The sequence below is a fragment of the Macaca mulatta genome, chromosome 8, assembly GCF_049350105.2.
Source record: "Macaca mulatta isolate MMU2019108-1 chromosome 8, T2T-MMU8v2.0, whole genome shotgun sequence".
Taxonomy (NCBI): Eukaryota; Metazoa; Chordata; class Mammalia; order Primates; family Cercopithecidae; genus Macaca; species Macaca mulatta.
Genome location: NC_133413.1, coordinates 73,897,236 through 73,925,099, shown reverse-complemented (window position 1 = coordinate 73,925,099; position 27,864 = coordinate 73,897,236).

The window sequence follows — 27,864 nt, the reverse complement described above, 5'->3', positions numbered from 1 at the left end:
CTGATGCAACTGAGTGAGGTGGTGCCAGTGTGGTGGACGGTGAGGGCAGGAGTCCACATTCTTTGTGTGTGTGTGTGTGTGTGTGTGTGTGTGTTCCAATAAAACTTTATTTAAGATTGTTGACATTTGGCCGGGTGCGGTGGCTCACGCCTGTAATCCCAACACTTTGGGAGGCTGAGGGGGGTGGATAACAAGGTCAGGAGATTGAGACCATCCTGGCCAACACGGTGAAACCCCGTCTCTACTAAAAAAGTAAAAAAAAAATATTAGCTGGGTGTGGTGGTGGGCACCTGTAGTTCCAGCTACTTGGGAGGCTGAGGCAGGAGAATGGTGTGAACCCAGGAGGCAGAGCTTGCAGCGAGCCAAGATCGCACCACTGCACTCCAGCCTGGGTGACAGAGCGAGACTCCATCTCAAAAAAAAAAAAAAAGAAAGAAAGAAAGAATGCTGATATTAATTTCAATTTTATATAATTTTTACATCATGAGCTATTATTCTCCTTTTGATTTTTTCCACCTAAAAATGTAAAACCATGTTTAGCTTTCAGGCCATACAAAAACAGGCAGGCAAAAGTTTGCTAAACACTGAAATAGAGGAAGGAGGAGGAGAAAGAACAGGAAATAAATTACTATGGTAGAGGAGTATATTCGTTTGGTGTTTATATTAGGCTAGATTATGGTGAAGTAACAGACAACCTAAAAATTTCAATGATTTACAATAACAAAAGGTATTTCTCATTCACAGCACATGTGTACTTTGTGCTGGCTAAGTTCTATTCCATGTTGTTTTCATCCTGTAATTCAGGCTCATAATGCAACCTCTATCTGGAATACTGCTGCATCTAGGGGCAGAAGAATCACAGAGAACATGGCAAACCAAGTGCTGGCTCTAGACCTTGCTGCCTGAAATTGACATACATCATTTTCACTCTGTTTCACTGGCCAAAGCAAATCACATACCATGCTAAACTACAATGGGGCAGGATATAGAATCCTCTTCCACACCAGGGCAATTACTATTTATGAAAAATAACACAGCAGCCCATATTTTCAACAAATTTCCCTGGAGGTTGTGCTAAACAAACAGGGTTGGGAGCTCCAGTTCCAGCTATTTCCTCATTAATGTCCCTTAAATCTCCAAAATTCCATGACCCTATGAGTTCTTTTGCATAAGGTGCCCATGGATGGCGAAAGGTAGAAGGATGTAAAAACTCGGGTACAGAGGATGTTGTTTGGCAGAGGAATTTATAAACATAAAGCTGCCTTACCGGGGCATATGCCCAATGTAGGAATTCTAATTTGCCCATCTATTAGTACCATCACCAAAAATTAAAGAAAACTTTCATTCAGGAAGTGGCACGTGCTTCCTAAACAGTGTGATGGTAATGGCCACTGTTGGCTGCCCAGCATGCATTTTCCCCTCCTGCCTGGTAGCACCCTGAGTTCCCTTCAGGGCTTTCCCTTTCCCCCAGTGGTTGTAGCCTCAGAATGCAGACTAGGCTGTTTTGACAAAACCTCGTTTAAACAAGGTAGGCTTCTTTTACAACATTCAAGGTGGCCCCCAGTCCTGAGCGGGAGCCCAATAGTGTCAGGCACACAGGCTCCTTCCATGCCTTTTTCTTTGCCATCCTTAAGGTATGGCCTTTGTCCACGAGGTCAAGGATGACCATCCACAGTCTTAACATTCCACTATTAAAAAAATGAGAAAATGAAAATATAAGTACCTTTCCTTCTAAGGGTACAATCTAGAAGTTGAATAAACCATTTTTGCTCATATGGTCCCATTGACTAGAATTAAGATACACATTCTTCTGTGTGAGGGAGGCTGGAAAAATGGGGTGTGTAGCTCCACTAAAACTTTTATCACTAAAAAAGAGGAAAGCAGACAATGGGTAAATGGTAACTGTAATAGGCTATTTTCCTTCCCTGTAAAGGAATACCTGAAGCTGGGTAATTTATAAAGAAAAGAAGTTTAGCAGGCTATACAGGAAGCAGGGCATTGGCATCTTCTTGGCTTCTGATGAGGCCTCAGGGAGCTTTTACTCATGGTGGAAGGTGAAGTGGGAGCAGCACATCACATGGTGACAGCTGGAGCAAGAGAGAAAGCAGAAAGCATCACACATTTTTAAACAACCAGATCACAAGAGAACTCACTCACTATCATGAGGACAGCACTAAGACATTCATGAGGCACCCACTCCCGTGACGAAACACCTCCCACCAGGCCCCACCACCAACGTTGGGGATTACATTTCAACATGAGATTTGGGGGGGACAAACATTCCAACTATATCAGTAACAGTCTCTGCCACAAAGGATACATCCCTGGTGCCTGCCCTCCATCAGGAAGGCCAAAGAGCCCCCATCTTCCTTTCACAACACCAGTATAACCAGGGGTGGGCACGTAACTATGCATGGCCAATGGAAGGCTCTTTTCCAGGGCTCTGAATATTTAGTGAATGAAGCAAGGATGAAAAATAGCATCAGAAGGCATGTATTGTGCTGCTGTGTTGAACCATTGCTGCTAGGACAATGTTGTCATGCTTCCTTTCCCTAGCTTCTGGAACTCTGCAGCCTCCAATAGGTTTCCAAGCCTGCTCACAGCCTCCTGTTGATTTTATACCCTCATTCCACCCCATCTACCCCATTCCAGACACTTTTCCAATAAATTTCCTTTTGCTTTAGTTGACTAAATTCTATATTTGTTGCTCTTAATGAAGACCCCTGTCTTAGTCTGTTTTATGTTGCTATAACAATACAACAGACTGGATAATTTATAAAGAAAAAAAGTTTATCTCTTACAGTCTGGAGGCTGGGAAGTCCAAGATCAAGGAACCGCATCTGATGAAGGCCTTCTTCATGTGTCATAACATGGCAGAAGGTACCACATGGAGAGAGGGCAAGAGCATGTCAGCTCAGTTCCTTCCTCCTCTTTTTATAAAGCCTTGAGTCTCATCATGGAGACCCCAATTTTATGACCTTATCTAATCCTAATTATCTCTTAAAGGTCCTACCTCCAAATATCATTAATATATAAATTTGGGGAATGTTTCCAACACATGAAACTTAGAAGACACATTCTCTCCATAGCAAATCCCAATTTAGCCTCAGTCTAGTGAAATGAAAAGAAGTTCAATACCAAGAAGTTTGGATAAACCCTAGTATGCTCTCAGCCTCATGCCACACTGGAGTCTTGGGATTATATCACTGTGGTTCCCTGTTTACAGTGACCTAGGGCCCACTCTAGAATTTATCATTCCCATTGCACTCTTCATCTATCTTAGTTATCTATTGTTGCATAATCAATAACCCCCAAAATTTAGCATTTAAAGCAATAACCATTTATTATCTCACAGTTTCTGTGAGTCTGAAATCTAAGAGTCACCTAACTGATTTCTCTGGCTCATGAGGAGACTGTCAAGCTGTCAGCAAAGGCTGTGATCTCATTTGGATGCACAGTTGGGCCTTGAGGGGAGGGACAGAGATCTGTTTCCAAGTGCATTCAGAGGATGTTGGTAAGCCCTGGTCTTCCTCATGTGGGCCTTGCCACAGGGCTGCTTACAACATGGTGGCTGGTTTCTCCCAGGGGAGAGATCTAAGAAAGAACAAGACAAAGCACCCAAGATGAAACTCATAATCTTTTACAGCCTAATCTTGGAAGAGACAGCTCCTTATTTCTGCTATTTCCTATTTGTTACAGTGAGTCACCAAATCTAGCTCACACTCAGGAGGAAAAGATCACATAAGGGTACAGGTACCAGAAGGCAGAGCTCACCAGGCCATCTTACCGCCAGGCGGCCACACCATCATCCATCATGAATCAGCAATCACAATCCGTGGAGGAGGATGAAGGGTAAAGCTTACCTAAAAGTGTAATTTCATTTTTTTAATGAAATGGCCTAAATACATGTGTGACTATTTTGCTTTCAAAATATCAGGCAGCAATTGTCAGGCAGAACCCCATCATTGCCAATTTTTTTTTTAAACTGTACTATAATTTACATCACACTGGTACAACTGCTATTTTATATGACATTCCCAAGGATATTTTAAATGATGCTAAAAAAGACAGTTATATCAATTTCTAGTATTTTATTATTATTATTAACAATAACAACCAGATGAGCAAAAAGAGGTAATATGTCCCTTTCCCATTTATCTTATTTTAGTCCTCTGTTCGGATTTCTTTAGCTGCCATTGTAGCTTTCAAAAAGATAGCTCAATTACTGGAGTACTACCCATTAAATTAGAAATGATAGGTTTGCCAAAGAAATAAGCTATTATTTAGAAGTAAAAAGCATAGACAACGACACTGCTAACCCTCAATGAATTTCCAGAAGTCTTAACACCATTTCAAAGCCATTGTGAACAACAAAACTAAGTTGATGCTTTTGAAGTCTAACAAATTGTTAAGGCACAAAATGACAATACCTGTAAATAGCTAGGATTGCTCAATTATTTAATAAAAGATCTCATGTGCAAACAAAGTAATGTGTAAGCATCTACGTGCCAGTTGTTCAAGCCCGGGAGTCCTCTATGACTTTTCATAGTTCCCACTTGAACAAGTGTGATCTTCCATGGGGTTCTACCTCTCAGGGCGATCACAAGGAGGAAGAGCTCATGCAGGGTCAAAAAAATGTTTTATTTCAACATATGAAAGGAAAGGAAAGGGAACATTATTAGCAGGGTGCCCGGATTTCCCTTTACTAAACACATTATCTCATTTAATCCAATCTTAAATGTCACTTTCCTCAAGGAAAACTTTCCTAACCACTGTCTCTAATGGATCTCAGACACCCCTTCCCCATTTTTCTTTGCCACACACAATATTCCTTTCCTTCATAGCACTTATTTTATTTTTAATAGGGCATTTCTTTGTTTTCTTACATGTGCACCATCCTAAACTACAAGCTTCGTGACGGTAGTGTCTCCACTCACACCATTAGGCAGTGCAGCAGACGGGCTGAGCACACACTTCTGGAACCAGCCTGCCTGGGTTCCAGTCCTGGGTATGGAAATCACCAACTATGTGACTTACGCAAGTTTCCTAACCTCTTCGGGCCTTACTCTTGTCATCTGTAAATAGGGAATCAAAGTAGCACCCCCACTGCCTTTGTTATGAGGATAAAGTCAAAAACTGTGTATTAGTTATCAGAGAACGCCTAGCTTTGGGCTCAATAAGTGTATGTTTAGGAATAAATTCAACTCTCACAATAGTTCTACCAAATAGACATCATTGCTAAGTCTACACATGAACAGCCCAATCCTCAGAAGCCAGCTAAAATCACACACTAGTTAGTCAGTCCTGGTAGTCCTAGATAACACATGTTAACTCCAAACAATCTATGGTTCTTGGGTCAAATTATCTAGCTTTGTGTTGCCTGTGATGTTACTCTTTATTGTTTTCTGGCCTTTAGTGAAGTTTCCCAGCTTCAAATTAACTATATTATGGGTTATTAAAGAAAATATCTCCAGAAACTGGACTTAAACTTATTATAAAGGCTTGGCAGTTTCCTTTCAATAGTGTTTGCTAATTTTCACAAGAACCCTGCGGTATTAAGATCCTCATTTTACAAAAGAAGCATTGGGGAGGGATTGAGTAACTGCCTCCTTCCTTCAGTACAGTTGTATAGCAGGGCTCCAAATTGCAGTGGTTCCATCAGTGAGTTCTGGAAGCACATCCCCCCAGCTCTGAATCCTGGTCCACTCACTTAAATATCTCTGATTTAGCTTCCTAATCTAGAGAAAAGAAGGCGTTCATTTCTCAACTCTGCATTGAGTTGTTGTATAATATAAACAACATCTGTACATGGAAAGTGACTAACATACTTCTCAGCTCATAATGTGTTCAATCTTGATAAATGCTAGTGCTGATGGTAGTGGTGGTGGTGGTAGGTGGTAACTGGTAGCAGCATTCGTACCATGTACACAATGATATTTGAAGGATGAGAGTTGTCCAGATGGACAAGGAGAAGGTAGATGAAAGACCATTCTTACAGAAGCTACAGTCTATGAAGGCATGAAACTAGGATGGCATGTTTTAGCAATATGGCTCCAGGAGAGGCATGGCATCAGATGAAGAGACGAAGGTATAAAAGACTGGGTTTGTTATGAAAAGGAGTTTTAAGTGGAAGATATTGGTAGATTTGCATTTAAGTCCAAATGTACTGAGCTTTTAGGGTTGAAACAGAGGAGACAATCATGAAGACCAGGACACAACCAACAGTGAACACCTTAATTGAGGCTGGAGTTGCAAACAGCAAGAAGGCACACAATTTAAACTTTTGGCAAACAGACATGACAGGATATGACTGTGGCCTGAAGGGATCTAGAAAGCGAAGGGGCTAGAATCTTATGTGTCTAGGATAGGTGACTAAGTAGATGATCCAACCATCAAGAAAGACATTCAGAAGGAACACCAAGCTTCAAGATGAGGCAGAAAATGAAAAATTGTATCAATGAATTCAAAACCCTTAGAGTAAAAACTCATCAGACAGTTAAATCTTATAGGACAAGAGATCAAAAAGTGGGTGGACATACATCTTCTTGTGCTTTTACTGAAACAACCTGACTTGATGGTTTCTGGGACAGGATTCCTGGGTTGTTTATCTTATAACCTAGTTCCTGGGCATGGTGTCTTTCCCCCAGAATTATGTCTGAGAGCTAGATCTGAGACTGGTGCTGTTTCTTCACTTGAGCAGCAGAGGAGCTAGTTGGTTCATATTTAGGACCATGATGTAAGAAATGGGAGAAGGTTTAAACAGGTCAGTAGTATAAAACTCAGCATGAGCCAGGCATGGTGGCTCATGCCTGTAATCCCAGCACTTTAGGAGGCCAAGGCAGGAGGATCACTTGAGCTCCAGAGTTCAAGACCAGCTGGGGCAACATAGTGAGGCCTTGTCTCTATTTTTGATTTAAAGGAAAATAAAATAAAACTAAGCATGAAGATAGGTACCAAGACAAGAGACACTATCTCACTCCCACCCAACATGTGCATACACTGAGTGGAAACCAGGCAGACCTCTCTGGTCAGTTCAACTTGTTATTTCTCTGCCCTAATGCTCCCCATTTTAATTTGCTGAGTGAATATAGCTACATATAAGTTAAACATGTAATGTGAGTCCTCTGTAAAGGTTTGATCAGTCGTTAATGGATAATTGAGTTAATGAATGAGAAAACCTTCTGAGCTTCATAAGCTTTCTCATGCCTACCCCAGTGGAAGGTAATACTGTGTGTAAACTCAGAAAATGGAGTCCTGTGAATCAATGGTCTTCAGATTTTCTTGTGTGCTTACTCCTTGAGGGAATTTTGACAGACTATGAGGTCCTTTGCATATTTTTAAGTTGATAACAAAATATTTTCAACAAATTTAAAGAGTTGTAAAGTGTATAATTTATAGGATAGTGTCAATAATGACTTTTTAAGATAAAATTATGAGCTCACTCTTTTAAATATATTCAGTAAGATTTTGACAAATCTTCATTCATTTCTAAAGTATCCACTAACGGCTGGGATCTGTAATTCACGCCTATAATCCCAGCACTTTGGGAGGCCAAAGCAGGTGAATCACTTGAGCCCAGGAGTTCGAGAGCAGTCTGGCCAACATGGCAAATCCCTCACCCCATTGTCTGTACTAAAAATACAAAAATTACCTGGGTGTGGGGGCACGCACCTGTGATCCCAGTTACTCGGGAGGCTGAAGCAGGACAATTGTTTGAACCTGGGAGGCAAAGGTTGCAGTGAGCCAAGATCACACCTCTGCACTCCAGCCTGGTGACAGAGTGAGACTCTGTCTCAAAAATAAAAATAAAAATAAAATATCCACTAACAAGCTCTTCTTTAACAGTAAAAATTCTTATATTATTCCTTTTTTGCTCCTTATATACTTATTTCCATTCTACTTTCCTGTCATAATTCTGTCTTAATGTAACATATTTATGTTTAGTGATGTTTTTATTATTCTATCATAGTTTTCTACTGAGAAATGTGTATGTAAACTGAAATCAAACATTGTTATTTCTGTAACTATATAATTATGTGTTAAAGATATTTGTCTTTGAGAATGCTGTCAATTTAAACATTACTATTGATTACAAATGATCTAAACAATGTAAAATACATTAAATATGTTGTTTAAATATCATTTAACATAACAAGTAACTATCTGTTGTTATTGTTGCTGTAACAAATTACCACAAATTTAGCAGCTTAAAACAACTCATTTGTTATCTCACTGTTCTATGGGTCAGAAGTCTCAGTCTGCTCAGTTTTACAAGCAAAAATCAAGGGTTAGCAGGATTGAATTCTCTTCTGGAAGCTTGAGGAAAGAATCCACTTCCAGGCTCATTCAAGTTGTTGGCAGAATTCAGTTTTACACAGCTGTAGGAATGAGGTACTATTTCCTTGCTGGCCGTGGGCTGGAGACCACCCTTAGCTCTTAGCACCTGACCTCTGGTCCTTGCAGGTGGGTCTCAGGACCAGCAAGGGTGCAACATATCCTTCTCACTCCACATCTCTCCTGCCTCTTCTTCCACTGCTGCATCTCTCAGACAGATGCTTCTGCTTCTACAGAGTCATGTGACTACACTGGGTTCACCATAATTCAAGATAATCTTTCCATTTTAAGGTCAACTGACCCATCGACTGATTGGTTAATTTAATTCTGCAAAGTTTATTCATAGCAGTGCCAAGATCAGTGTTTGACTGAATAACCAGGGGCCAGGAGTCTTGGCGGGACATCTTTAGAATTCTGCCAACCACAGTAATCTGTTTTTAGAAAAACAGCTTTTAATGAGATAGATGAGGTGTTTTTTTAAATTAGCCCATGTGTCTGTGGGTGAATATTACTCACTGGCAGGATGAGACACATATTTAAGGACTGTATATCTGTTTTTCACTTTCAAATATGTAAGTGCTGAGGAACTTTGTTCACATACATAAGTAGACGGGAATGGAAGGAGTTTTGTTATAGCAACATAACCAGTTTGTAAACACCTTCTAAATTATTATCAAAAGTATCATAAAATGATATATCATTTGAAGTTCTCTTTTCTTCAATGATTCATCAACTAAAAAGCCACGGAGGGTCTCCTGCAATTCTATTGAAACCAAATAATTAAAAGCCATCTGACGTGCAACAGGATTCTTTACCCAATCATCTCATTCCCAATTTCTGGAACACACAGTGGTCCCTCCTTCTCCATGGAGCCCAGCAGATGCCTGAAGCAGTGGATAACACCAAATCCTATGTGTACTATGTTTTTTCTATATGTACATATCAATGGTTAAGTTAATTTACAAATTAAGCACAGTAAGAGATTAACAAGAACCAATAAGAAAATAGAACAAATTATAACAATATACTATAATCAAAATTATGTGAATGTGGTCTCTTTCTCTCAAAGTACTGTAATATTTTCAGACTGTAGCTGACCACAGGTAAGTGAAACTGTGATATACAGTGGATAAGGAGAGACTACTGTATGCCAAAAAGTCTGTACCATGCCCATTATTCTTTCATTTATGAAAACAATGAAACAATTTTTGGAGGCACAAATAAGTTTGAAAATAAAGAAATGTTTCATTTCCCAGCTATAGCTACTATGTAAACAATATTTTTAAAGTAAATACCCATGTTCCAGAGGTTGGACTTGTCCCCACAAGCAACCAAAAACCCAGCTATACAGGGTGAAGGTCCAAGGCTCCTTTAATTATACATTCAGTAACAAGAAAAGATTCAGAAGTGGTTTAATCATAAAATCTACGTTAACCTAAAATAAAAAGGATTTTTTTTCAGATTGGCAACAATAACAATAATAAATAGACATCCTCAATACCCCTCAAAACTAAAAAAGGAATACCTGTAAAAGAATACCTAGTCCAGTGGGCTAACAGGTTCTTTCAAAAGAAATGCAAGCTCTATAGAGAACAACTGGCAGGACCGAGACAGACTGTTTGGAATTATTCAGGATCTATCTTATCACATCAACCTCCTCACTGCATCCTGAGAGGCTGCAAAGCATAAAACCAAAGCCAAAATTCCCTCTTAGCCCACCTTACACTTTACCTGTTGCCATCTCAAAAATAACCATTGTGCCAGTTATCAATTTATTGCCTCATCTCCAAAATCACCCTTCATTGCCCGCTGTGCAAAAATGGATCTATAGGCTTTAATTTGTTTTTCTTTGCCAGTTGGCACAATATTAAACTTTGTCAGTAGAGGGCACTAGAGAGACATCACAGGAAAGAGTCGTTTTCTTCCTGGTTCAGGTGTGCTTTCTTACAAAGCTCCTGAAGCAGAGCTGGCTCTTCCAGCACCCAGCTCTGGCAGCGCCTACAGCATCTTCAGGGCCCAGCTTATACAGTACTCACAGCTTCTCCATGGCTAGCTCCTGCAGTGCATAGCAGTCAGCGGCACCTGGAAGCCAGCAGCTTCTCTTTGCACCCCCTCACCAGGAGGCTTTGTAGCAGGGTGCCTCCACTTCAACAGCTTCCCTAGTACCCTAGAGAGTATACTTCCAGCAACTTCCACCAGAGCAGGATCACAGCAACTTCCCTGCCATTCTATGAACCACAGCCATGCCTTCTACAACAAGGACTTGATCTGTACCTGAGGAACAGGGAGAGAGCTTCCTTCTTGGGTACCCTGCTCCAGCCCTAGGAATAGAGTTGCTTCATGTATCTGCCATTCCTGTATTCTTTGCCATTCTCTTTACTTCCTCCTAGTTAATCCCATGTAACTCCAATTCCCTGTTATAATTCATAATTCTTCACATTAAACTTGCACTGTGCAATTGTCTGTGTGGTGCCAGTTTCCTGGTTAGACCCTGATACAGCCCTAAAATCAGACACTTCCAAGGGGATTTGCCTTAGCTCAGCTAAGATAGGTATGTCTCTTTAAGATTCACAGAGAAGGAAAATTTTTGAAGATGTCATAGTTTCTCTTTTAAACAGATCACTTTGTCTGAGACAAATTAATATTATTTTTAGCAAATTCCCTTATGATACAGAATGAATAATCCCAATTCATTTAACCTTTCTTCACAAACTTCTATTTGAATCATTCAGCATACTTTTCATTGGCCTTTTGGGATCTTCTAAATGTGACGAGGGGCTGTATGATCTCAGACAGACTTCCAGACATGCTGCTGTGCACTTCTGTTCTAATAGTTACATTTTCACAAATTACAAAAAGTGAGAAACATGCCAATGCAAAGGTAAAATTATTTAAATAGGTTGAAAAGACACTCTTGCTTCATCTTTCTTTATTAAAAATGGAAGTGTGGAAAGTAGAAGAGAAAAGAAGGAAAACCACAGAATGTTAGGCAACCTAATCAAAACTAGAAAAGAAGCTGGTGATGTCTAAATAATAAAATAACCACATGGAATTGTGAGCAAGGCATCTAAGGAGCTTTTAATTCTAACCTCAGACTTCTAAAAAGATTTCTAGCTGCTCTCAAGATTATTTGATGGAGTCTAAGGTACATATTAACCCATCATTTGAATTAATCCTGCTTTTGCTATTGTCTTCTGAAACGAGCCCAGAGAATTCTTCTATCCGTCAAGGTCATTTCTGTGACAAGGGCAATAGAATTCTGCAGCCAATGTAAGTTGATTCAGCAGCTGTAATAACATGAAGCCATCTGCAGCCCTACATTTAGTATGCAAATGAGAGAAAGCAAAGGTCTAGCATTAGATGCAAGATCTTAAATTCTGTATTTCTCCTCTCTGGTTTTCTATCTATTTACCTCCAGTAACATCTGATTCATTCTTTGCTACATCAAACAGTTATTGAGCATCTGAGGATACAGACATGAACTAGAATAACAGGGGAAAGCTGCTCTGGCCACTTGACATTTTCCCATTCTACCTAGTCTACCAAGTTTCCTTTAAACTAATTTGCCTCCCTTAAAAGCCAGGACCAGCCAGTTGTTTACTTCCTCATTTCCCACTCCCAGTCCATGAAGCATTGTGACTGTCTCAATGTTTCTGATGATTAGCCCCAAGCCCATTCCTATGCCAGCAGCTCACAGCACTTGACTGAGACTCACTCGGTTTTGTGGAAACTGGGGCCCATACAGCATTAAAGCCTTCAAATTCGGTTCTTTCCTCCTCAACATTTATCTTGATTTGTTCTCAATTTTTCAAATTTCTTTTTGTCGATCAATGACACCTATCTGATAAAATATTCCTAACATTTTTTCAAATTTGTGTTCTGAATGCATCTCTATAATTCCTTCCTGCTGCAAGCCCTAATCAGCCCTCACTGGAAAGATGGCAATATGTTTGTTGATATCATCTCGTATTGGTAAGTGTTTCTTAGTTACAAGTAAGAGAATCTTCATGTTCTGGTTAGCAACAGAATCTGCAGAAGGGGCAGGGATCGAGCTCTGGAGCTATGCATCCAGGAACAATGTCCAACCACACCCTAGGGGCTGCTCAGTAAAAGTTCCAGTGCCACCACCTCCTGGCATCTGGGAGGATGGAGACAGGGCCAGAGAGTCTGCCACAGCTGCTTCCAAAGAACCAGATATGTCTGCCACTGTACGTGCCACAAGAGCTGTTTTCCCACAGTTAGCCAACTCCTATCGTGGCTCAGTTCCAAATCCAAGTCTTGCACAGGTGCCTCTGAATGGTGTAACTGAGATCACACACCTGTACTTTAGCTTCAAGGCAGCCTAGGAATATGAGTTTCCTGAATTAAAGTTTGGAAAGGTAAAATTCACAATGTAGAATATTCATAAAATGTAGAAAGTACTCAACAATGTTGGGCTGCCACAGAAGCGAAAGACCACTAAATATACCCCTTCAATTCATCTTCTGACATGAAATATAATTATTTTATCACTTTTTAAAAAATAACTTTATGGATTCCCTTTTACCCAAAGATTAATGTAAACTGCTTTGTTTTGCCTTCTTTTCTTCTATTCATTCCCTATTATTTCATTCTCCTAAAAAACTAAAGCATTATAAGATTTTTTTTTTTTTTTTTTTTTTTTTTTTTTTTTTTTTTTTGAGACGGAGTCTCGCTCTGTCGCCCAGGCTGGAGTGCAGTGGCCGGATCTCAGCTCACTGCAAGCTCCGCCTCCCGGGTTCACGCCATTCTCCTGCCTCAGCCTCCCGAGTAGCTGGGACTACAGGCACCCACAACCGCGCCCGGCTAATTTTTTGTATTTTTAGTAGAGACGGGGTTTCACCGTGGTCTCGATCTCCTGAACTTGTGATCCGCCCGCCTCGGCCTCCCAAAGTGCTGGGATTACAGGCGTGAGCCACCGCGCCCGGCAAGATTTTTTAAAACCCACTGGTGGTTTATGACTCTCCGCCCTTGCACGTGCTTTTTTCCTGCCTAGAGTGTTCTTTTCCCTTCAAGTCTCTTCTTAGAGCATATATTGCATGCCAATCTGTGGACTATGCAGTAGAAAAACAAAAATTAATAATGAGTTCCCACCTCAAGGGATTTAGCAGGGTGAGAGAGATATGTAAGCAAACAGTATGAAAACATAAAGCTACTCCTGGGATAGAGTGGTGCTATTGGGTGAGCCAATAGATCCCTGTCCAGAGAACTATGTAGACTTGGATAAGGGGGTTAATCACTTCTGTTTGGAATGGCAGAGATAAAGAGAGTCAGGAGAGGTGTGGCAGGATAATATTTTCAAATATTAATACTTGGGGACTTTTTGATACCTGATATTTCCCTCTCGTTCTCTTCCATGTCAACAGAAGTACCTTATAAGCTTTATGGATTTTCTCATTCAAAACTCTAAGCCCTTAGTATCAAGATTACAAACCAGACGTGTATGAAGTGTATGCACTCTACAGACATGATTTGTTTGACTCAAATGCTGTTTTTATTCATGTAGAATTAGTTGCCAACACCAAATGTTTAACAATTTCATGTAAGACTCTAAATTTCCAGCTTCTCTTGAAAAATTTGGAACTTCTGCAAACTTTAGGTTCACAAGTTTCATGGCATCAACCAGCTGGAGCTGTGTAGTGGCTGCACCTTTAAATATACCCAGGCCCCACCACTCCCTGTTGTCTCCTACACTCACCTGTTTCACCCTTTTACATTAACTACGTTACCCCAGTAGGCATTTTAAGTTTCAACACATGCCTTAGAATAACTGAGGTGGTTTTTAGATGAGCTAAATGTGAGAAGAGGATTCTGGAATATAGATAAATATCAGTAAGACTAGGACTTCTCAGCCATTATAAAAAGAGGTGTTGCCTGGTTAGGAGTGGAACAGAATAGCAGTCTGTGGATCTGAGAGCAGTGAGAATGCAGCCCACCTTCATGGCCATATTGCTTCAGAGATTCTAGCCCCCAGCAACGCATGACTGGTTGTGAGTCTATGTCCAGAATGCACTGAGAACCTGACCAAAACCTCTATACCCCAAGTGTGCCATGAAGGTATCAGACAGCGGCAGACAGTGGTATCAGGAAAGGGACGCAGATGGTTGTGAGCAACCTGGGTAACCAGGTTTGAAGATGAAGGAAAAGACATTTTTCTTTAATTTTATTAAACAAGTATTTATATAGCATATGTGATATGCCAGCCCTTTTCCAATTACTTTATCAATATTAACTTATTTAATCTTCATAGCAACATACTGAAACAAGTACTATTGCTATTCCAATTGTCAAATAGAGAGACTGAGGCATGGGGAAGTTAAAAGAGTTGCCCAAGTTCACACAAGTAATGAGAAATAAAGCTGAGATCCAGCCTCAGACAATTTCTCCACAGCTCCTGCTCTTCCCACAACCTGGTGCTACCTCTTAAGGGAGGGGGATAGCCAGGCTCAGTCCTGGGAAGGCTGCAAGGGATGGAGGGTAGGGTGCAGGCAGACACAAACATTAGACAGGGAGAAGCCTGTCTCCTCCCACATGATAAGAAGGACAGAAAAGGGAGAAGAAATACAGGTTAGGACCATGAGGATGTTTTTTCTGAGAAAAAAAAATAATAATTTCAACTTGTATTTTAGATTCAGGGGGTAAATGTGCAGCTTTGTTATATGGGTCTATTGTGTTACACTGAGGCTTGGGGTATTAATGATCCCATCACTCAAGTACTGAACATAGTACCCAACAGGGAGTTTTTCAGCCCTTGTCCCCTTCCCTTTCTCCCCTCCCAGTAGTCCCCAATGCCTATTGTTTCCATCTTTATGTGTATGAGTATCCAGTGTTTAGCTCTTACTTATAAATGAGAACATGTGGTATTTGGTTTTCTGTTCCTGCATTAATTTGTTTAGGATAATGACCTCCAGCTACATTCATGTAGCAGCAAAGGACATAACTTCATTCTTTGTTTTGACTGCATGGCACCCCATGGTGTCTATGTACCACATTTTCTTTATCCAATCCACCATTGATAGGTACCTGGGTTGACTCTATGTCTTTGCTATTGTGACTACCACTGCAATGAACATATGAATGCCTGTGTTTTTGTTTTTGTTTTTTTGTAGAATGATTTATTTTTCTCCAGGTACATACCCAGTAATGGAATTTCTGGGTCGAGTGGTGGTTCTGCTTTTAGTTCTTTGAGAAATCTCCAAACTACCTTCCAAAGAGGCTGAACTAATTTATACTCCCACCAACAGTGTATACGTTCCCCTTTTCCACAGCTGTGAAGAGTTTTTCATCTGGTGACTTCTATTTCTTTTTCTCTAAAGTAAGAGATAACACTGTTTGCTGAGATGAAGGTAGAGGCAGAAGGAGCATAATTTGGGGAAGGGTAGAAAATATTTAGCCACTATGAACAATGCAGGGACAGCTGGCCAGAGAAACGCATGGCACTGGCTAGCTGGGTGGAGAAACCAACTGAGGATGGTAACTGCCTATGCATGACGATTGCCATCAAGGCTGGCAGCACAGTCTGCAGGGCCAAGTGCAAAATGAAAATGTGGGGCTCCTTCTTCAAAAACTAGGAAGAAAAGGGCCACTAAAGATAGTAAAATAAACAATTTTTTCCTTTCTACATAGTCTGTCTTGTCTTGTCCTGATGTTTGCTATATGCTATGTAATGTCACCCTCCCTCCCTCCTGCAGGGAGATACTCTTTGGATGAATGTGGAACCTCTCAGCTCCAGAGCCTCTGATTCCATGTGTGTGCTTGTGTGCATGTACGTGTGTGTGTGTGTGTGTGTGTGCCACCAACTAATGGTTTCCCTTCCACCAGCCCCGGAACCAATATCCCTTCCCACAGACCCATCCCAGCCTACAGCAGATGGGCGCCCACCAGGGGACGGACTCTACACATAGGAAAACACTGGGCACCTGGATGGCAGGTGGGGAAGGGACCCCACCACCTGAGTCACTAGCAGGTGTTGCACTGCAACCAGCCTGGGAGGAGGACAGCCACAGCCACGCCCCACCCCAGACAGGGCGGGCACTGGCGCCAACTTCTGGGAGTAGAGCAGAGGACAAGGTAGGGAGCAGGGAGTGGAAAGCAGGAAATGGGGAGGCTATTCATATGAATCACAGCAGCCCCTCAGGAAAGGGGCTTTTAGATTCTAGCACTCCAACCAAAACATCTGCTGCCTCCCCAACTAGGGAGTGCAGTCATTCAGGCCTGGAGCTCCTTCCACCGGGATAAGCTCTCGAGAAGAAATCTCTGGCTCCAAACACAAGCAGCTGAACATTTAACAACACACTTTCCAACAAGAACAGGTACACAGACACACCAAAATCTGAACAGAAGATAGTTTCTTGCCCAACTTGAAAGAGTGGAGATTATGAAACCAGAGAAAAGAGAACCTGTGTAATCTTAGCATCCAAATAGCTACGGCACTTCAGAGAAGCTTGTGTTTAACGAACATTTTCTAATTCAATCCTTGCTGCCTAATTCACACGTCCCAATAATTTTTGGTCTTCTTAATCAGATACTTCACCTTGTGGCCATCCAGTCATGTGCAGAGCAAAAGCAAACATCTCGCTCTCCCAAATTAAGGTGGAAATAAGCCTGTGGATTCATTCTCTTCTGGAAGGTCAGGTGCTAAGTAACCTGGTTTTGCTAGTTCTTGTCTCAAATATCTACCTGTGAAGTTTCTATCCTACTCCAACAGTGAACATTTCAAATTTACTTTATAGAATCAACTTTCATTTTCTCAGACAGTTTTGATCAACCTAATCCATTACTAGTTTCAACTGGGAAGATAATTTCTTTAAATGAGACAAACTTTTGGAGCATTCTCTGATAGATTCAGTTTACAATATACTAATAACAAAGGAGTCCCTGTTGAAGAGGAACCTTTTGATCAAATACTCTTGGAAGATTCTGCCCAATTTGAAAATCTGTTTGAAACATTAGAAAAGGATTGAAAAGTAAAAAGACGACTCTAGCATCTTGTCATCTCATGCTTTCTCTGTGGAGGCTTAAAACAGATATGGAAAGATTTAGGTTCTCATATTTCTCTTTGAAATTGGCAGTAAAAAATTAGTAGCTATGCAATTCAAACAAAAAATAGCTTTAAAAATTATAGGCCCTTCCAAAATTGATTGAATTTGTAGAAAAATGTGTATCTTTTTATTGCCTCTGAACTCAAGGAAACTGAACTGAATGAATGCCTATATTGAACTAAGAATAGCAGTCTATTTAAACTATGTGAAATAGTGCTGATTTTCATGGCTCTTAACTAAAAATTCATTTCCCTCACTCTTAAGCCTAAATCACTTTCAATTCTATTACTGTATGAAATGATTGTGACTTGAAGACTTTTATAATCTAACTTTTGCTGATGACCTGTATGCTCTAAAAAGCTAAGCTGCCTTCTCCCTAAGAGAAATGGCAATGGGGTTAATCCAGCTTATTTGAAAGGCCACTAACTCCCCACCCCATCCAACTTGGCTTAATGCAGGCCAGAGGTATAAGCATTATTCTTAGAACCTTTGAACTAGTGAGGCAGTAGAGATCATCTAGTACAGTGTCCCATTTGCCTCATGGATTTCACACACTTGCAAATGAATAGTTCTTTTTCCAAATGCATGACAAGTTACAAAAAATAACCTCAGAGAACCAGAGGAGCATAATGGGATATATAGAAATGGTAAGCACTTTCTATATTAGCACATAGGTGGAAAGAAACCATTTCTATTTTTGTCAAATGTTAAAGAAATGACTCTTGATTGATTATTAAACTTTAAATATTGAACTTTATCCAAGTAAAATCAATATTTCTTACAGAGATATCGTACATGTATATACAAATACATATAGAGGGTATATACATATAGCCATATATATGTATATCTCATGTAAAAGATAGAGACTAATACAAGTTCACGCTAATATTTCTACCAAAGAATAAGAAAAAAGAATATCCTATTCTCTTTTTAGAGGAAAAACACTTGATTTTAAATAGTGTTAGTGTTATAGTTGTTATAGTAATTTCTCCCTTTTCAGTACACAAAATGGCAAATACTAGAGAATTTTTAAATTCCCAAAATAAAATCTCAATAGATCATATTCCAAAACAGTCAACAGTTTGGGGCAGTTGATTACTCTCCTCCCTGAAACACTGTCTCCATTTGCTTTGCAGGACACCACGCTCACCTGCTTGTCCCTCTACCCATTGGGTACATCTGCTCAGTGCCCTTTGCTAGTCTTTCCTCATATTCCCAACTTCTCAACATTAAATTTACCCAGGACTCTTTCCTGTGTTTCTTCTCTTCTCCACTTGTTTCCCCAGTGATCCTTTCCAAGCTGATGGCTTTAAATACCATCCATTCATTAGAGATTCTAAATTTATATAATATCTCCAACTCAGAACTCTACTCTCAATTTCAGAGTCAAGTATTCAACTACCAACTTGACATCTCCACTTGAATGTCCAGTAGGCGACTCAAATTTAACATACACACAAGTGAGTCTTAAAATCTTCTTTGTCTTGAATCATCCCCATCTAAGTTATTGGCAATTCCATCCTTCCAGACATGAGGTAAAGACTTTGGAATTGTCTCTAACTTCTCTCTTTCTCTAATACCTCAGATCCAGGCTGTCAGCAAAATCTATTGACTCACCTTTGCAACAAATACCGAATTCAACCACACCTCGCCACGTACATCACTCTCACCGTCATCCAATCCATCATCAACTCTGCCTGGATTATTTTAACATCTTTCAGAAGGGTCTCTCTACTTCTACCAATTCTTTTTTTTTTTTTTTTTTTGAGACAGAGTCTCACTCTGTCGCCCAGGTTGGAGTGCAGGGGCACGATCTCGGCTCACTGCAACTTCCGCCCCAGGTTCAAGCAATTCTCCTGTCTCATTGTGATTACAGGCATCTGCCACCACACCCAGCTAATTTTTGTATTTTTAGTAGAGGTGAGGTTTCACCATGTTGGCCAGGCTGGTCTCAAGCTCCTGAACTCAAGTGATCCACCCACCCTGGCCTCTCAAATTGCTGGGATTCCAGGCTTGAGCCACCGCGCCCGGCCCTGCTTCTACTAATTCTTAATACTGTAACCAAAATTATCCTTTTAGTCTTACCTAGTCTTGCTAATCTGTGTTCCAAGTACCTACTTGTGACATTCGTATCCTACTCCAATAGTAAATACTTCAAATTTACTGAAGCCAGGTTATATTATAACTTCGCTTAAACACCCCCAGTGGCTTCCCAGTTCACTCAGAGTAAGCCAGATCTTTACAATGGTCCATGAGGCCTTGCATGATTTGTATGAACCCAGGTACATACGCACACATGCACATCTCCTACTACTCTCCTCCTTTTTCTATACTTGCCTCCTGGCTGAGTCGAAAAGACTCAAGATACCCTCCTGTTTCCAGGGGCTTTTCACTAGCTGTTCCTTCTGCTCTTCCTCAAAGAGGCGCAAAACTCCCTGAATCTCCTTTGCTCAAATATCACATTCTTAAATCTGTCCTGATCAATATATTTAAAATCCAGTAGCTCCCATCTCCCAGAACTCACTAGCGTCCAGCTATGGCCTGAATATTGGTGTCCACCCAAAGTTCATATGTTGAAACCTAATCATCAACATAGTATTTTTAGGAAGTGGAGCCTTTAGGAGGTAATTAGGTGATGAGGGCAGAGCTCTCTCATGAATGAGATTTGTACCCTTATAAAGGAGGCCCCAGAGAATAGCCCTGACCTCTTTTGTCATGTGAGGACAAAAAAAAAAAAAAAACACCATCTTGGAAGTAGGAGGCAGGCCCTCATTAGACCAAATCTGTTGACATCTCGATCATGGACTTCGCAGCCTCCCGAACAGTGAGAAATAAATTTCTGTTGTTTATAAGTGACCCAGTCTTTGGTATTTTATTACAGCAGCCAAGTTGACCAAGACTACTTCTTTCTTGCTTTCTTTTTTCCCTTTATCATTTACCAGTTTTAAATATATTTTGTAAATTGCATATTGAGTTTATTCATTTTCTTTCTTGCCCACTAGAATGCAAGCTTTATGAGGACAGGGATTATCTGTTCTGTTTACTGGTATTTCTCTAATACCAAGGTCAGTACCTAGCCATACTCAACAAATGATTGTTGAAGTAAATTCAAATATAAACTTTAAACAGCTAACGTAGTATGAAATAACTCTAGGGTAAATTTTGTTTTCTTAAAGTTAGATGCTTTTAAATTATAATCCTTAAGTTTTGCACATTTAAATATTCTAAAAATTCTTCTTTCAGCTACAAATTAGGAAAAAAAGAGATATAAGAAAAAGACAAGTAAAAACGGTGAATATAGTTTTGTAATTTACTTTGGTTCAATTTTGTATCTTTACAGAAGCCAATGAATTGATTTTTCCTGACCTTGGCCAGAATTTTATATATCAGCTACAAGCCTTTTCCAGCTTTAAAAAGTTACTTTTCCATTAAACAAAAAGATATAGAAATAAAGGGTGACTTTCTCTAAAGCTATAATTTGATTAAAACACAGCCAGAAAGATCAATAAAGTTAATATGGATTTGCAGAGTGTATTCCGGAAATCTGTCTGCCAATCAGTCTAATGGAATTACTGTTATCTCACTGAGACCCTATTGAATATTTAAGCTCAAATATTCATAAAGAATGCTGTGCTATTATTTACAAACCAGTTACAAAGTATTTGTTTATTACTTTTACCACCTGATATTAAGGAACCAAGATCAACAAGATTTTACAGTCTGTCTCTCTCACATACAAAAACGCATGTCCACAAGGCACAAACACAAATAGGCTGAAATCTTTTTTACCACAAAAGGAAAATATTTAACTCTATTTTTGAGGAGTGAAGACCAGAACATAAATTACACATTTAAATTCAGAAAGATAATTAGAGAAGTAGAATGGGACGTTTCTCTGATTTTAAATCTAATACTTAGTTCATGACTGGAAAAAGCATAGTTCTTTCAAGAACAATATAAATTACAGACTATGCCAACTATGCCAAAGAAAACTCAACACTGCTCCCACTATTTGTCATCTACTCATAGCTCACAAACACAGTGGTCAGAAAATTATAAAACAGTGAAAATCTGGGTGGAAGAGTAAGAGGATTTCTGGAGATTTCAAAAGTAGGAATCCAAAAGAACTGATGCTTTCTTCACAGCCAAAGATAACTTTTCAGGTAATGTCCAATCTATATGTTGGCCTCTTCTGCCACTAAAACAAAGTAAGTATGCACATAGACCAATCTTCTTCACTACAAGACATAGAAAGTAATGACCCCCAAGGAACAGACTGGTATCACTACTTCAGTGGGTTTCACCAAAAAAGAACATTGAAAGAGAGCAAATGTCCTCATTCTCTCACACCATAGCTGAGCTAACACAAAGGATCTGGTTATCCAGACATTCACAAGGATTTCACCTAGCATTAAGCTTACTAATTTAACTTGAGAATATAAATGACTAAGACGCACAGACACAGCAAAGAGACGTTTGATGTTTGAAGTACAGCTTTCCAGATGCTTATTTTTTGTCTCAGTTGTACCTCTGGCTCAGACAATAGATACTTTACCTGCTCTCCAGGTGAAGTACAGTTTTCTCTCACAGTAGGGGGCATTTTAGGTTAGGAAACATCTCTGAGTTATTTCCAGAAAGTTGCATCTAAGGCATCTTCTAAGAAGCTGTGTCTCATAAATCCATAGATTCTGAGTTTGTTTGCTGTAGGCATTTTAAACCAGAGACATCTTAACTAAAACATTCCACAGATAAGGACTTCCCTCCTATAAATTATCATTAGTTATGCTGGTTACTGACATGTTCACAAGGATGCTGTGCCTGGCCTCCTATCTTCTCTCCTACTTGGGCATGCACACCCTCTCCTTGTAAAGGGAAAGAAACACATCACAGGCTGTTGTGGAAAGTCAGGGACCCCGAATGGAGGGACTGGCTGAAGCAGTGGCAGAAGAACATAAATTGTGAAGATTTCATGGACATTTATTAGTTCCCCAAATTAATACCTTTATAATTTCTTACGCTTATCTTTACTGCAATCTCTGAACATAAACTGTGAAGATTTCATGGACACTTATCACTTCCCCAATCAATACCTTTGTGATTTCCTATGCCTGTCTTTAGTCTTTACTTTAATCTCTTAATCCCGTCATCTTCTTCGTAAACTGAGGAGGATATATGTCACCTCAGGACCCTGTGATGATTGCGTTAACTGCACAAATTGTTTGTAGAGCATGTGTGTTTGAACAATATGAAATCTGGGCACCTTGAAAAAAGAACAGGATAACAGCAATGTTCAGGGAACAAGGGAGATAAGACTTGGAGCCTGACTGCACCAGTGAGCCAGGCAGAATAGAGCCATATTTCTCTTCTTTCAAATGCAAATAGGAGAAATATCGTTGAATTCTTTTTCTCAGCAAGGAACATTCCTGAGAAAGAGAATGCACCCTGAGGGTAGGTCTATGAACGGACCCCTCAGGGTAGCCGCCTTTTACGGTCAAAGTCGAAGGGATGAAATAAGCCCCCGTCTCCTGTAGCACTCCCAGGCTTATTAGGACAGGAAATTCCCGCTTAATAAATTTTGGTCAGACAGGTTGTCTGCTCTCAAACCCTGTCTCCTGATAAGAGGTTATCAATGACAATGCGTGCCTGAAACTTCATTAGCAATTTTAATTTCACCCCATCCTGTGGTCCTGTGATCTCGCCCTGCCTCCACTTGCTTTGTGATATTTTATTACCTTGTGAAGTATTTGATCTCTGGGACCCACACCCTATTTGTGCACTCCCTCCCCTTTTGAAAATCATTAATAAAAACTTGCTGGTTTTATGGCTCAGGGAACACAGGGGAACAGCTGGAGCTGCAGCAACAGGCCTTCTCCTTCCTCCTGGTGTTGATCTTTGAAGTAGCAGAAAAGAAACAGCAGTAACTATTACTTTGGAAACATACTTAATAATCACCCAATACTTAGTTTGAACCTCTTAAGCAAATATAGACAAAGTATCTAAAAATTATTTGCAATTAGTAGACAAGTTTTGATATAAGGAAGAAACTTTCCAAACTCAACAAATTTGAAATAGCATGATGGATCAGGAAACAATGCCCCAAAAGACAACAAAAACATGGTATTGATCAAATCAACATGGAGCTAATGCCCTTAGTGCTATATGTTATTTGTAATTGTTGTCCACAAAGTTATGCTTAAATTAAACATGTATTAAATTGTATCTACTGTGTGGGCACTATTTTTCTCAGGAAGTCTCATTACTATTAAAATGGTTCAAATTTAGTGGTGCTTTCCTGGAACTGTTAAACAGAATCAGGTGGTTTACTGAAACACTTGCAGTGTCAAGATTATGGTACCCAAAGCTGATTTTTAAAAATTATGCTGTGTTGCTGCTGGAGTGTGGTATCCATCATACACTCTAATTATTTTCATAAAGTTCTCCCAGGTACCACAAAAAGCAAATTAAACACACAAGGCTTTTACTCTCAAGAACATTACAGCTTAAAAGAGTCAACAAACTGAGAAAACAGGAAAATGACTGCTTCGACTCTGACCCAGCTGAACTGACAGATGTCATTAAAACAAATGATTAGACCACAGAAGGATGTGCTGTTCATGGATAATGGAGACCTAAATGCTGTCTTTCCTACGAACTATCTGTTGGGTACTCGCGCACCACTTCCGTTTTCTGCATCTCAATTTTATTATCCACGAAATAACAAAATTTGGATTAGATGATGCTCAGTCTGTTCAAAGTCTAAGCTTATGGAAGAAATACATAAAGTAAATAGATAAAGAAACTTGGCATTCATGATATTGGTATTATGGAATGTGTCATTAAGTCCCAAGAACTGAGTGTGGCACCATGTGCGTTTTGTTTGGAAAAAAGAAACATATTCTTTCATTTATTAAAAATCATATGCATGCCCAGCACTTTGGGAGGTCGAGGCGGGCGGATCACGAGGTCAGGAGATTCAGACCATCCTAGTTAACATGGTGGAACCCCGTCTCTACCAAAAATACAAAAAAATTAGCCGGCCATGGTGGCGGGTGCTTGTAGTCCCAGCTATTTGGGAGGCTGAGGCAGGAGAATGGCGTGAACCCGGGAGGCGGAGCTTGCAGTGAACACAGACCACGTCACTATGCTCCAGCCTGGGCGACAGGTGAGACTCCGTCTCAAAAACAAACAAACGAACAAAAACTCATATGCATGAAGAAAGAACTTGAAGTGTCTTGGCTCTGGTGCTTCTGTAAGTGTAATATAACTGTGGTTCATATTTTGGTCCCCAGTTATTGGAAGGCCATGAGCCCTGACCTTAGCCTTGTACTCAGCAGGCTGTTTAAGTAAAGTACTCTAATAAGTTTTATACCTTTAGTTAGGGCAAATACAAAAGAAAAAAGAAAAAAATAGCTTGTTTGCCAAAAAAGCAGAAACCATTTCAAAGTCTTAAAAGAAACATTCAAAAATATTAGGGAATACATCCGTATGCTCTGGTCAACATACTCCCATAAGGAGCCAAAAGTCAAACTAATTTTGTGGATATCCGAAGGTTTGCTGTTAGTGTAGTCCCACTTGTAGGGCATGGAGAAGACAAGAGGTCTGCGTGCTGTTCCCAACACTTACCAACATGAAAGAGAACCCTGCTGAGGAGCTAAGATGCTAAACCTTAGCCTAAGCTAATGGCAGAAGTTATGTAATTGTTTTCTCTGACTCTAAAAATAAAGAGAAGGAACAGAAATTCAGCTTAAGTCTCTTTTTTTTTAACACCTTATAATGGCAGAAATATTTGAATTTCCTAACTGGTGCACAAGAGAGAGGAAGAAAGCAAGATGGGTAGAGATTTAAATTCAATTCTTTTTTTCTATTGTCTGAGACTACAGCATCAACAACTGGCAATTGAGAGAAGAGATACATCATTATACTTATTTATAGCATTAACTACTTTACATTCATCCACACAAGTGAAACTGTAAAAAAAAATTATAAAGGAAGTGTGTGGTTCTTTCATTAGCTTGTCTGTAATACTGGATTGGTCCATAAATTAATGTGTATAAGAGGATGGGGGAAAAAAGGATTCAAAGCTCTGCCATTCTAATTACAGCTCTTTAAATATCAAAAGACACAAAGAAAGATTCCTTTTGAAAAGCCTACCAACTCTCTTGGCAAGACACTATTAATTACTTGCATAAATCTGCAGTTTGTACACCCAGAGTTATGGGTGACATTATTACATTATCTGAGCTTTTAACAGTACCTGTTGGTCTCAGCGTGTTCCTTTAAACTCTTGTTTACCAAGCGATCCCTTTGTAAACTTCAGCTTCCTGCTCAGAGGGAATGAGCAGAGCTGTGAGACAACAGGTACCTTTGAGCCACTCATATTATCTACGACTCACACAATTCAATTAGAGAAACTGTACCATGCGAATTATTAAATTAGGCTGGAGATTGCCATGGGCAGTAATAATATCACAATCTTATTTAAAAACAACACATATAGCTTCCATAAACAAACTGTTTATAAACAAACCACATGGGCAAATGGAAAATACAAAGTAGGCCTCCCATCTAAATTAATAGTTAAAGCCCCAGAGAAATGACATCCAGAGAAATAATTATAGCTTAGAAAACATTTGCCTCCAAATTTCTAACTTTTATGTATACACTTAATCAGAATTTCTCTTTTGAACATCCGTTGCATAGAAAAGTTAACAGAATTAAAATCTGGCCCATGGCTCTATATTTTTGCAATAAATACATACTCTAGAGAACACTCTCCAAGCTGCTTTGGAGGACAGAGGGGAAGTGTGCTGCTTGATAAAATTCAAAGTAGCAAATGTGTCCCCTGTTGTGCCCAAGTGCCAAGTTTCAGCTTTAATCATGCACCAGAACGTTTTGCAAAATATTTAAAAAGGGAAATAGATTTATGACCAAGCTGGATTGGTCTACATCACCTATTTGGGGAGAAAGGAGCAGGCAAAGCAGGCCACAAGTCAAAACCTCAACTGTCTGAAGGACCCCATGCCAAGGAGGAAGTGGTAGGTACTCTTTCTCATGTGCTCCCCAATGCAAAACCAAAGCTTAGGCTTCCCTCCAGTCAGACCCTTGTAATGACTGTGAGTGTCAAAGACTCAAAGGTTGATCCAAGGCAAGTCTGTTCTCACAGCAGTTAAACCCGATGTGACACCATTTAATAATACAAGTTGATGTGTTCCTCCTAATTGGCCAACAAGTCCATCAGTTATAAGGCTTGGCCAACAGCCCAATTCTATTGACATAATGAAACTTAATCATGTAACAAAATGGAACTGCTCCTTTTAATCTTCTCAGTCTTTTCTGCTTTTAATCACATAGATGAACATGGGAATATTTTGAAGTTTGGAGTTACAGGGGACAGTCAAGGGCATCCAGGTATATGTGTCAGTAGATAAATCTAGGTGAGTATAGACTGACTTAATAATAGAGATTATAAGTTAAAAACAGGTGCCATCTTAAGCAGATGCCTATATGTTTGTTAATAACTTGCTGGGAACTATTCACACTAGCAAAGATACAGAGTCAACCTCAATGTCCATCAGCAGATGAATGGATAAAGAACATGTAGTACAGACTGGATATGATGGCTCATGCTTGTCATTCCAGAGTTTTGGAAGACCAAGACAGGACGATCACTTGAGCTCAGGAGTTTCAGATGAGCCTGGGAAACATAGCAAGACTCTGTCTCTACAAAAACAAAGGAAGGAAGGAAGGAAGGAAGGAAGGAAGGAAGGAAGGAAGGAAGGAAGGAAGGAAGGAAGGAAGGAAGGAAGGAAGGAAGGAAGGAAGGAGGGAGGGAGGGAGGGAGGGAGGGAGGGAGGGAGGGAGGGAGAGAGGGAGGGAGGGAGGGAAGGAAGGAGGGAAGGAAGGAAGGAAGGAAGGAAGGAAGGAAGGAAGGAAGGAAGGAAGGAAGGAAGGAAGGAAGGAGGGAAGGAGGGAGGGAGGGAGGGAAGGAAGGAAGGAAGGAAGGAAGGAAGGAAGGAAGGAAGGAAGGAAGGAAGGAAGGAAGGAAGGAAGGAAGGAAAGAAGGAAGGAAGGAAAGAAAGAAGGAATGGAGGGAGGAAAGAAGGAATGGAGGGAGGAAAGAAGGAAAGAAGGAAGGGAGGAAAGAACGGAGGGAGGGAGGGAGACCGGTATATGTATACAATGTAATACTATTTGGCCATAAAATAGAATAAAATCATGTCATTTGCAGCAACATGGATGGAACTGGGGGTCATTATGTTACATGAAATAGGCCATGCACACAAGACAAATTTCAGTTTTCTTACTCATATGTGGGAACTAAAAAAGCTGATCTCATGAATATGGAGAGTATAATGATATACACTAGAGCAGCAGTCCCCAGCCCTTTTGGCACTAGGGACCAGTTTCACGGAAGACAGTTTGTCCACAGACCGGTGGGGGCAGGGATAGTTTGGGGATGATTCAAGTG